General features: G+C 49.0%; 1 pseudogene; it reads right to left on the bottom strand.

Moving 5' to 3' along the window:
• Nucleotides 1-2,248: 2,248 nt before the first annotated feature.
• LOC144173186 (uncharacterized) lies at nt 2,249-3,652 on the bottom strand (annotated as a pseudogene).
• Between the last annotated feature and the right edge of the window lie 7,128 nt (nt 3,653-10,780).

Here is a 10,780-nt window from a genome sequence, read left to right as displayed (position 1 = left end):
GTGCGCAATGCTCATGCGTCTGTCACTGACCTGCATGGCGACGTGAAATCTGATTCCCTATGGGTTGCAGCGGCATAATTATTCTCCACCGAAAACAGTTCGGGTTTGCATAACGCTTTCTTTTTTTTTTTTTTTTTTGAGAGCCATGAAAAAAAAAGATCATATCTCAATCCAACAAAGAGTGCGTAAATAAAAGTAAGCGGGCTCATTACTTTGATCTTGGCAAGACTTTCAGGCAAGCTTATGAGGAAAATCTGGGCAATACACTGGTGCTATGATTAAGTCCAGAAGCAGAAACCCAATTTCGAAGACCTCATCTAGGAGCACAGAGTGAGCTCATGTTTATCTTGCGTAACATTTGCATTGCCCTTTTTGTTGGGACCTTTTTATGGCGTTACAGGATTCTGCAAACATCATTCGCCCGAGGAAATGAACGAAACGAGCTACTCGCTGCACTGTGTGGACATGCTGTCGCTGTCGTGTTGTCGCAGCATAAAAAAAGACGGAAGGCAACCACTGCGTCACAAATGCCGCTAATCCTTTCCTCACTCGTCCTTTCCTTACTCGGTGTGTTTCGTCTTCTTTACGGTGTATCAGGCTGACTTTATTCTCAGTAGGGCAAACTCTCGTTCTGATTCAAGCCGTTGCTAACATTACTAGAGGGAAATCTGGCGCCACTGTCTACCTAGGGGAACTGCGCTTCAGCGAGCGTTCCGTCATGCACCGGGCAGGCACGGCAGGCACGTTCCCTTGTCCTTGGCATGGCTCACGAACAGGCTGGAAAATTGCCTCTGGCTGCAAAAAGCCAACAATATTACTGGAAAAGATTAACTAAATTTGTTTTTTTATATATAATTGAAGCTCCAAAAAGATTTAGTTGTCAGTAATTATTTAGAAGCATCATGCAGGATGAAGAAGAAAAAGATGTCTTTTGTTGATTTTGGCTCCGAGACAAAAAAAGAAGCCCTGTGGCTAGCTAAACCAAGTAGGCTAGGAACGTCGCTAGCGGCAATGGCGCCGCCCACGGCGGCCCGCGACTGCCGCGACAGATTTCCCTCTAGTATATATATTAGTATGAAACTCTATGGTTGCTTAGTTTTAATGGGAGTTTTCTGGCTCCGGAGATACACCTGGCCTATATGGCGCGCCCGATCGAGGACTATAAATTAATTTAAACCACCAGGGGATCTTTTACGGGCGCCGAAAGCTCGCACACGGGCGCTCTCGTCTTCAGCCTGCATCTAAAAAAAGAAAAATGAAGGAAGCTAGAACAAACGCGTGAGAGTGGAAGGTAGCGAAGCTGTACGAAACCTTCACGACCATCACGACGGTTTAAAACTTTAAGTCCATGGTGGCAGCCGATTTGCTTCTTCACTGCCGCAACGACCTTTACTCCATCACTAGTGTTGCTGTAAGTGTGAGCTCCCTTAATTTTTGGGAAAGTGATATTCATTGGACATCACCTTGGAGGGGCGAGCACTATGACGTGTCTTTCTCGTTCCGAGCAAGTGTTGCCACCACTACGGCGAACGTTGAAGTCTTTCTCATTTCGAGAAAGTGTTGCCACGATTACGGTGAATGCTAGAGTTCTTTTGGGTGCCAATTTTACGCTTGGCACCGGGGACGCTGGGCGGTCGCCACGAGGCACGTACACTCGAGCGCTCGCCATTTTCTTGCTTTTTTTAACAGCGGCAACGAAAAATAACGATTTGCTAAGCAGCTTCGCTGTTTAAAAAATACCGCAGCTTGCACCAGGGGTGAAAGGCCGAAGAAACATCAGAGCTGACGGTCCCTAGCTCTCCCTTCGTCGGAGACCCGGCTGTTGCACCTCACATGAATTTCCGAACTTCCCGCTGAAAGTTCTCCATCCCTGGCAGGCCCAGATCGTCTTGCCAACAGCCTTTCACATCTCTGTCAATGTGGACCGCGTTAGCAAGCGCTAGAACGGGCGGCAAACAGGTTCGCGAACTCTGCGTACGTAGCGCGAGCTCGGCGTCTGTGCTCCATACTTCAGGCGCGAGCGCACGTGAACTGGCCAGGAGAACCGCACGCGATTACGTCACGAACGCTAGGCAGAGGGTTCTCGAAGGTCGAGCTGGTCGTCGCCGGGGCTCCTGACGAGGAATAAATGAATGAAACCACGTTTATTCCGCATTATAATGTGCCGAGGGCACTGCGGTGGAAAGGACTACGGTGTTATAGAAGAGAGAAAGGGTTGGGCTGCCTCCGTTTTTTTAACGGACGCATTGGAGGCAGCTAAGTGGGGGCCGCTTGAATCTTGTGGCTGTCGAGGAACCGATCACCAACCGGTGGCGCCGCCGGGTCTTGAAGGAACAGGAGGAGTGCTCGCCAGAGCTCGGTGGCTCGATCCGGAGGCTTGGGATCCGGACAGGCCCATGTCCGGAGAGAAGAAGGCCAGGGTCCCCGTTTTATGGTGGCCAGGGCACGAAGTCTAGCTGGAATGTAAAGGGAGCACTCCCAACACAGGTGGTCGAGATCAGAGCGGCAGTTGCACGGGGAGCAGGTGCCAGTTACAGGCGGTGGTGTGTCACCTCTGTGGAAACGGTTCAGCAAAAAAGGAGTAAGGAGTGTGCCTGTCCGAATTCTTCGAAGCAGGGCAGACTCTCGCTGTGTGAATATCTTCGAGGGGAGTGGTGTTATCAAGAGTAGATTGCCAACTGCTGTGAGGTAGGCCGCACGTTGTTGTTTTATCAAATACTTGTCTGTCATCGGATCTGCTAGCTCGCGTGGGGTAGCTAGGAGAGGAAAAGGACTATCGGAGGCTCTGACTAGCGCGGTTAAAGGTGAGCGCGCGCTAATCTATGAGCCTTCTCGTTTCCGGGGATACCACAATGCGCGGGGACCCAGAGGATGGTAACATCGTGACCGCGTTCACGGAGTAGGCACGCCTGGTGTCGGATCTTCTGCATCACATGATCTGTCTAAAGAACATTAGCGCATGCTCGATGGGCAGCCTGAGAATCAGTGTACACACGATGATGAATGGGGTCAGTTTCAGATGAAGTTTCGAGGGCCCACTCCAAATAATCTAGAATGGCCATTAACTCTGCGTGGGTGCTGTAAATCGCCTCTGTTGATACATGATGGCGTCGGTTCTGGCACCCATTTGTCTGGTCGTACCACGCGGTGGCATAGCAAGTGTTGCTGGTACCATCTACCGGAAGTGCAGCGTCCGTGTATACGATGCGTTCAGTCAAGGGGAGGGAGCTCGTAGCCTTAGCATGCATCTTGGCATAGGCAAGGCGCCGCACTCGCTGAGTGGGGTCCATATTAAGCGGAAGTGGCTTGCCATCGGTGAGTGCAGTGACTTCCCACGGCGGTGTTTTGTTGGGCAGAGTGGGCAATGTGTGGATGCCTTACCCGTGGAGCATGTGCGTGTACCGCCCGGCATTTGTCGCGCGAAGCCTTGTTTCCTGTGTGCGGATGTGCATGTCGACGAGCTCAGAAATGTTTTTGAGCTTGCTACAGCTCTTGAGCGCATCGAGGCGTGTGTACCTTGGAAGGCCAGTAACAATGCGTTTGGCCTCGTTAAGAGCCGATCGAGCGCGAGCATTTGCGTGCGGTTGACCGGATGATACGGCAGTCCATACATGATACGGAAAACGAGAAAAGCTTGAGCAAACTGTCGCATTTCACGTTCGTTTACTCCACGAGTGCGGTTAGAGATTCTGCGTAAAGCGTGCAGGATTTGTTTGCTGGTCCTCGTAACGCGTTGGAACCAAGTGCTCGCTGTGCAGTTCTCGTCAAGGTGCGTACCGAGTATTCGGATAGTAGATTTCCGAGTTATGGGTCGATCACCGATTGTTTTGCCAATTTTTTTTCTTCTGTTTTTCTTCCTGTTTGAGAGGGGTTTGTCGGCCACCATGAATGACGACGAACTCGGTTTTGTCTGCGGCGTTGTGTAAACCTGTTTCCGTCGCGTAGTCGTGAATAATGTTAAGGGCTCTTTGTAAGACGTCCTCCTGCTCACCGCTGGATCCTTGATGCGTCCACACTGTGACATCGTCAGCATACACCGCGTGTTCAGGCCCGGTACGTCCGCAAGGCGTCTTGGCAGCTGATGCATAGCTATATTAAACAGGGTCGGTGATATCACCGAGCCTTGCGGCACGCCTAGCTGGTTGACTCGTACAGCACTGGCATCTTGGCCAATTTCGACTTGGTAGCATCGCCCTTCTAGAAAGCCCGCTATGAAGTTGTACATTTTCCCTCTGATGCCAAGGGCACGTGCTTTGGTCATGATGGTAGTGTGTGGAACGCCATCAAATGCCTTGCGTATGTCCACTCCAACAACAGCTCGTGGGTGCACTGAATTAGAGTCGAGAACATCCTTTTTTAGGCGGAGGAGCACATCTTGTATTGATAGCCCAGGGCGGAATCCGTACATTGTAGGAGCCAAAAGGTCGCGATCTTCAAGGTACCACAGCAAGCGTGTGTTGACCATGCTCTCCATTACTTTACAAACACATGAAGTTAAGAGATCGGACGGATGTTTGATAAGGTATGTGGTGGCTTGCCAGGCTTCGGAATGGGTTTGACAACAGAAAACTTCCATGCGGATGGCAGTACCCCTGTTACCCAAACACGGTTGAACTCGACGAGAAGAGCGTGCTTGTACTCGTCATATTGCGTAAATGAGCAACGCACATTCCATCGGTTCCTGGAGTACTACGTGCGTTAGGGTGCTGCAAGGCGTGCTCCAGATCGAACATGGTGAAGGGACTATTAAATGGCTCGCTGTCCTCAGAACTTGCATCCTTCTGGTACGTGGTGTCTGTAGGGCGAGTCGTCTGAGGGAAAAACACTTGAGCGGCCTGTTCGGCGAGCTCCTGAGCGCTAATGCCTTCCCGGAGGGCCCCACGAGCCGCGCCGTTGTAGGTCTTGCGCTGACCGAGGAGAGAGCGCAGTGTGGCCTATACCTTGGACGTGTGAGTCTGCCCATTGATAGATTCACAAATTTCCATCCAGTGGTCTGACGAGGCGCACGCTCACATACGCTCGGTATTTTAGCCGCGGAGCTGTTGTTACTGGCCGTAAGCTCGCCGTTGCAGGAAAAGATACCAAGAAAATGCCGAGCGCTCGTGAGCGCGTGCCTCGCTGCGACCGCCGAGCGTCCTCGGCACGCGCAGTGGCTTTAACAACAACAACAAAAAAGACAGCTCCAGCGCTGTCGTCAAGCGCTACAGCGCATGTAAAAAGAAACTCCAGCGCTAATGCTTAAGTGGAAAACAAACCCTGCTTGGGAGAGGTCACCGCGGCCGCCGCATTCTCTAGAAGCCATTATGGATAATTGGAGACATGGCTACGAGTGTGCAAATCCTCGTCGAGACGACTTGCAGATCCCGCCACCGCTGCCTCGAGTCGATGATAAAGAGCGGTGGAACTCGACAACGCTGAGGATGACTTTGCATCCACCACTCGCCTCTTCGATGCACATGACGACGATTAGGAGCACCGCGAATATGGAAATAAGCAATGGTACCATGACTTACCTATGTGTCCGGCGATGCTCACCTACAGCAGCTCTGCCGTTCAATTCTTGCATGCGCTTGAGTGCAAGCTTCCCTGAATTTTTTCTTTGTATTTTTTGCGAGCGCGCTGACGTGAACCCACCCCACCGAGTGACGGCTCAACCACCCCCGTCTGCTCTAATAAATGTTTCTTCTCTCTCTCTCCTCACGCGGCGCAAGCCCACGGGCAAAACTTGACGACGCCGGGAGCTCCTCACGAGGCGCACGCGCACGTGCGGCCTGCCGGGTTGAGTTTTCTCGTTACGCTGCATGGCGGAACTAAAAGCTTAAACAGCTTAAAACATCCGCCGTGGCTTGGGTCGAACGAAAGACCTCGCGCTAAGCAGCACAACGCACTAACCCCTGAACCATCGTTTGTTGCTAAGCTATGACGCGTCGACGTTATTTCTCCGGCGGTACACATGACGTGGCGCAATCTGACCTGTTTGAGCGACATTGAATTGGATTAAAGCTTCAAACCCCTTCACCAATATACAGGGTGTCCCAGCTATCATGCACCAAGATTTAAAAAAAGAGAAATGGCGTAACTCGAAGAAAACCTAGTGCATAATGTTTGCAGTACTGTGAAGAAGCGGAGAGTAATTTTTTCGTTAATGAGACTTAATTAATTATTGTAATTAATTATCTAACTCAATAAATACTGTCCTAATCACTAAAGTGTCAATGGGGCACTTGTAGGTAACCAGGAGGGGCATCTAACTGCGCTATTTTCAGCGACGAACTAATTGCGTACTCATTTATTCTGACTGATAAAGGAAACCCGCGAAATATGAAAAATACCACGTGACGACGCTTACGCGCGCATTGTAAAGCAGCGTCCCCAAACAAAGCTGATTGAAAGCAACTGCTTCGCGTGTTACCCGCCCGAAGAGACAGCGCATCACCTTGATAATAGCATGCATGGAAGGAGCAGCAGCAGCAAGATTCGCGGGACGCGTGTGCAGATAAGCAACAAACTCGGTTGCGATTTCTTCTTTGTTTCTTTTGTCTATTTCATCCTGGCTAACTCAGAGGCAGCCTGTTTGAGGGCGTTGCTTTACGGTGCGCGCGGAGGCGCCGTCACGTGGTATTTTTCATATTTCGCGGGTTTCCTTTATCAGTCAGAATAAATGAGTACGCAATTAGTTCGTCGCTGAAAATAGCGCAGTTAGATGCCCCTCGTGGTTATCTACAAGTTCCTCATTGACACTTTAGTGATTAGGACAGTATTTCTCGAGTTAGATAATTAATTACAATTAGTTAATTAAGTCTCATTAACGAAAAAATTACTATCCGCTTCTTCACAGTACTGCAAACATTATGCACTAGGTTTTCTTCGAGTTACGCCTTTACTCTTTTTTTAAATCTTGGTGCATGATAGCTGGGACACCCTGTATACTCCTTGGGTATGGTTTCCGCACGCTTCTTTTATATTGCGCTTTCTCAAATCACACCAGGCACATGGGTGTGCCCGTGCACGCGTGTGTGAGTGCGTGTGTGTGTGTGTGTGTGTGTGTGTGTGTGTGTGTGTGTGTGTGTGTGTGTGTGTGTGTGTGTGTGTGTGTGTGTGTGTGTGTGCGCGCATGCGCGCGCGTGTGTGTACGCATGTGCGTGTGTGTGGGCGTGCGTGGGCGCTTTTCTACAACGTATTTCTTTTTTCACTCAACTTACACCGCATGTCACATGCGCCCGTTTCTCCCTCGCCGTCAGTTTTGAGGAGGAAAACTTCGCCTACGATGACAGCCTTGTGGAAACCATCAAGCGTAAGGCTCGAGCGGCTTTGTGCATTCGGACGAAAAGCTTGTAGCTATATACGTGGATTCAAGGCGATGAGCTCATCGCACAAGAACGATCAACAACAAAGATAAGCGCGGAGAGCTTTCTCGAGCGTTGAAGCAGTTAGCACAACAGACGAGCGCTTGTTTGCATTTCTTCCAACTAAATTTAACAGCTTTTTATGCGGGGGGAAGGGGTGCCAAGTCTGAATTAAAACAGCGCATTCACACGCATGCACGTGCCAAGCCCTTTATTGCCGGAAGAGAGGGAATAAACTTCTTTGTTAGCAGTAAATTAGAGACTGTCCTTTAGGCATACCTCTACATATCCGCTCTCACTGTCTCTCTTCCTGTTTTTTTTCATCGACGTCGTCAAAACAATGAGTTTCTTTGTTCTTCAGACAAGGTATGAAAATGAGAAACACGATCAATAGTCTCCCATCACCTGTGAATGCACATGGGGCCTTTCATTCGCAGATGCCAAAGGGAAATGGCGGAGGAAAATTAACTGCGAGGCTAACCAAACAAATCTGTTTGCGGTTGTAATCAGTGGCAGCGACGCACCACGTAATGTTTTTCTCGTGTTACGTAGTCGGGAAATATAACAGCGGAGGATAATTAGAATTTATAATTTGTTTGCCTGGTCGGCCAGGATGCATAAAGCTTGTCTATTGTAATCAGAAATGAAAAGAGGGTGGGGCAATATCAAGTAACCATATTGCACTAAAGCACTGCGGCACTGTATGACATCTGCAGGTGTGGTGGCGTAAATGGGGCCAGTCATGCGTACTGGCCGATGTAATAAGAATTCACTGCAGGCGACGTTGGTTAGCTTGTCTTAGACGCCTCAGTAACACCATGCCAACACATTAAACCTCAACTTCATCATCATCATCTTAAACGGAGCTGAAAAGGAAAGGAATAAAGAGACGAAAAGTAACTAACCCTAACAAAAAATAAAAGCCACCAATTATATTGCTACCGGGATAATAATACTAAAAAAAATAAAGCCGTTCCAGTCGACGTGAAAGCTGTCGGAAGTGCAGTGCAGTTATTCGTCACGATGGGCTGTAGCGCCGTTATCCGCTCACCGCTACCACCTAATGCAATTCAAATTTCCCCCCTCCGCTGCAGTGCTCGCGTGCCCCCTGACTGCAACAGCGCCAGCGGGACTTCTGTTCTTTTAAAAACGATAATCTTTTTTGGGCTACTTAAACCCAAAAATTTTGGTGTGTCTGTCTGTCTGTGACTCGATTCAGCCACCCGGCCAAAGTAAAGTAAAATCTTCGCAATAGTCTTATATACTCACAGGCAAATCTAAACATCCAAATCCGGTTTTAATGCTCATACTTGTCAATATTGTTGAACAAGAACAAGACATCACGCAAATATAAGACAGGAAATCAATACATAAGTAATATTTACAATGTTCCTCTATAATAAAGTTTATGAATGCTTGATTTTTGCGAAATGAAGTACTACATCCACTGCATAAAAAAAGTTCCCTCCATCGCCTACTCTCGGCCGCGCCATTATAGCTACTGGCGGCATTTAAAGAAATCAAGCGGCAACAGTTACGAATGGTTCCACTAGATAGGTTCCACGTTCTGCTTGGAACGCACGTGGAGTAGGGCAACGCAGTTTTATAAACGTCGAAATAGGGTGCCTCGATTCACGCGCGTCTCCGCCGTACGGCAGCGCTGGCATCGAGACACCCTGCCTGGAGCAATGGAACGTGGTAAAATTAAATACACATGAGCAAACCTTTAGTGTTTTTACCTTGGGAGGAGCGCGACGCAATACGGACAGCATGAGAGGTGAGCGGGAAAGCGAAGGGAGGCATTTACTTGGCAAATGTCGACAAAGTCTATCGTCTATTGTCGACATTTGTGAAGAAAGGAGCAGATACACAATCAATTTTTAAAAGCAGAAATTTTGGTCTGTCTGTCTGTCTGTTACTCGATTCAGCTACCCGGCCAAAGTGAAATCATATTGGCGCAATAGTCTTATATACTCACAGCCAAATCTAAACGTCCAAGTCAGGTTTCAGTGTCCATACTTTTCAACATTGTTGAACAAGATCAAGATATTACGCAAATATAAGGCAGAAAATCAATACACAAGAAATATTTAGTGTTCCTTTATTTAAAAAAATCATAAATGCTTGTTTTTTTTGCGACAGCAAATGAAATAATACATCAATGGCAGAAAACCGTCGCCTGCTGTTGCCAGCGCGACCTCCTGGCGTCATTTAAGAAGTCAAACGGACGAAAGGGTCCACTAGATGGGATCCACGTTCCGCCTGGAACGCTCGTGGAGTAGGACAACGTGGTTCTATAAACGTTGTAGTAGGGTGCCCCAATTCACGCGCGTCTCCGCCGTACGGCAGCTCTAGCATCGAGACACCCGACTTGGAGCAGTAGAACGCGGTAAATTTAAATGGACTTGAGCAAACCTCTAGCGTGTTATCTTGGCAGGAACGTAACGGGAAAGGAACAGCATAAGAGGTGAAAGGGAAACAGAAGGGAGGCCTTTACTTGGCAGGGGCACCAGTTGACTTTCGTCTTTCGCTGACATTTGCAACGAAAAGAGCAGATACGCGGCCAACTTTTTCTGCTTGCTTTTCCTGCCGCACGTGCCGGCTTTGCACTGCCACTTTTATCGCTTACTATCGTAAAAACCAACCCAACGAGCGTTCCTAACTAAATGAACGCGTGGGCTGCCGGTTATATGTATACACAGATTTTGCCTGATATGTATACCTGCAGTTTTCTTTGCGCTAAACAACGGGGAGATGTATGACAAGCGCCAGAGCTTCACGAGGTTCGAACGGTTATGAATATTTGAACCGCGTGGTTTTAGAAGCTTCAGCGTGACCCCCTGACGACGGTACACCAGGCTCTACTAGGGTCCGTTATGTCGCTGCGCCGCCTGATTCCGGCAGTCGCTTGACATCGAGCGTTACAGCGAGCTACGACGACAAGGCGAGCCCCTGAAGTGCTCTGCACTTAAAAATCAAAGCCAGCTTGCACAACGGTGCAAGCCTGACGTCACAGAAGAGCTGTGTTCATCTCACTGAGCTAAACTCGACGAGCGCAAGTCCCTAAGGACCATTTACTATGTGTATATATATGGCGCTCGTCAGCAGAAGACCAAATTACACGCAAAGTAAAGTATTTAAGTGTTTTATTTCTACAGTACCCTCTCCAGTACTGATATACTTCATCGTCCGCTACCGCAAAGCCTTCGTCGAGCGCTCCCTTGCCGTTGAAGTTGTTGTTATTGTTCCTCTATACCTGCACTTCTTATTGTTATTCTGGGCGATTGCATTCACGTCTGGCAGCGCGGCGCGCTTCCTAATAAGACGCCTCTACTTCGAGGTTCCGGATTTTCTTTGGTCGCCCCATCCCGCATGTGCGCAGCACAGAGTCGGATAGAGTTCTGCCGCCGCCGCCGCGGTGACTCAAAGTCTCA

This window comes from Haemaphysalis longicornis, unplaced genomic scaffold (assembly GCF_048455015.1).
Source record: "Haemaphysalis longicornis isolate Haplotype H1 unplaced genomic scaffold, Haemaphysalis longicornis Haplotype H1 scaffold_3, whole genome shotgun sequence".
NCBI lineage: Eukaryota > Metazoa > Arthropoda > Arachnida > Ixodida > Ixodidae > Haemaphysalis > Haemaphysalis longicornis.
The sequence above is the reverse complement of the archived record's forward strand: the minus strand, read 5'-3'. Positions and strand labels throughout refer to the sequence as shown.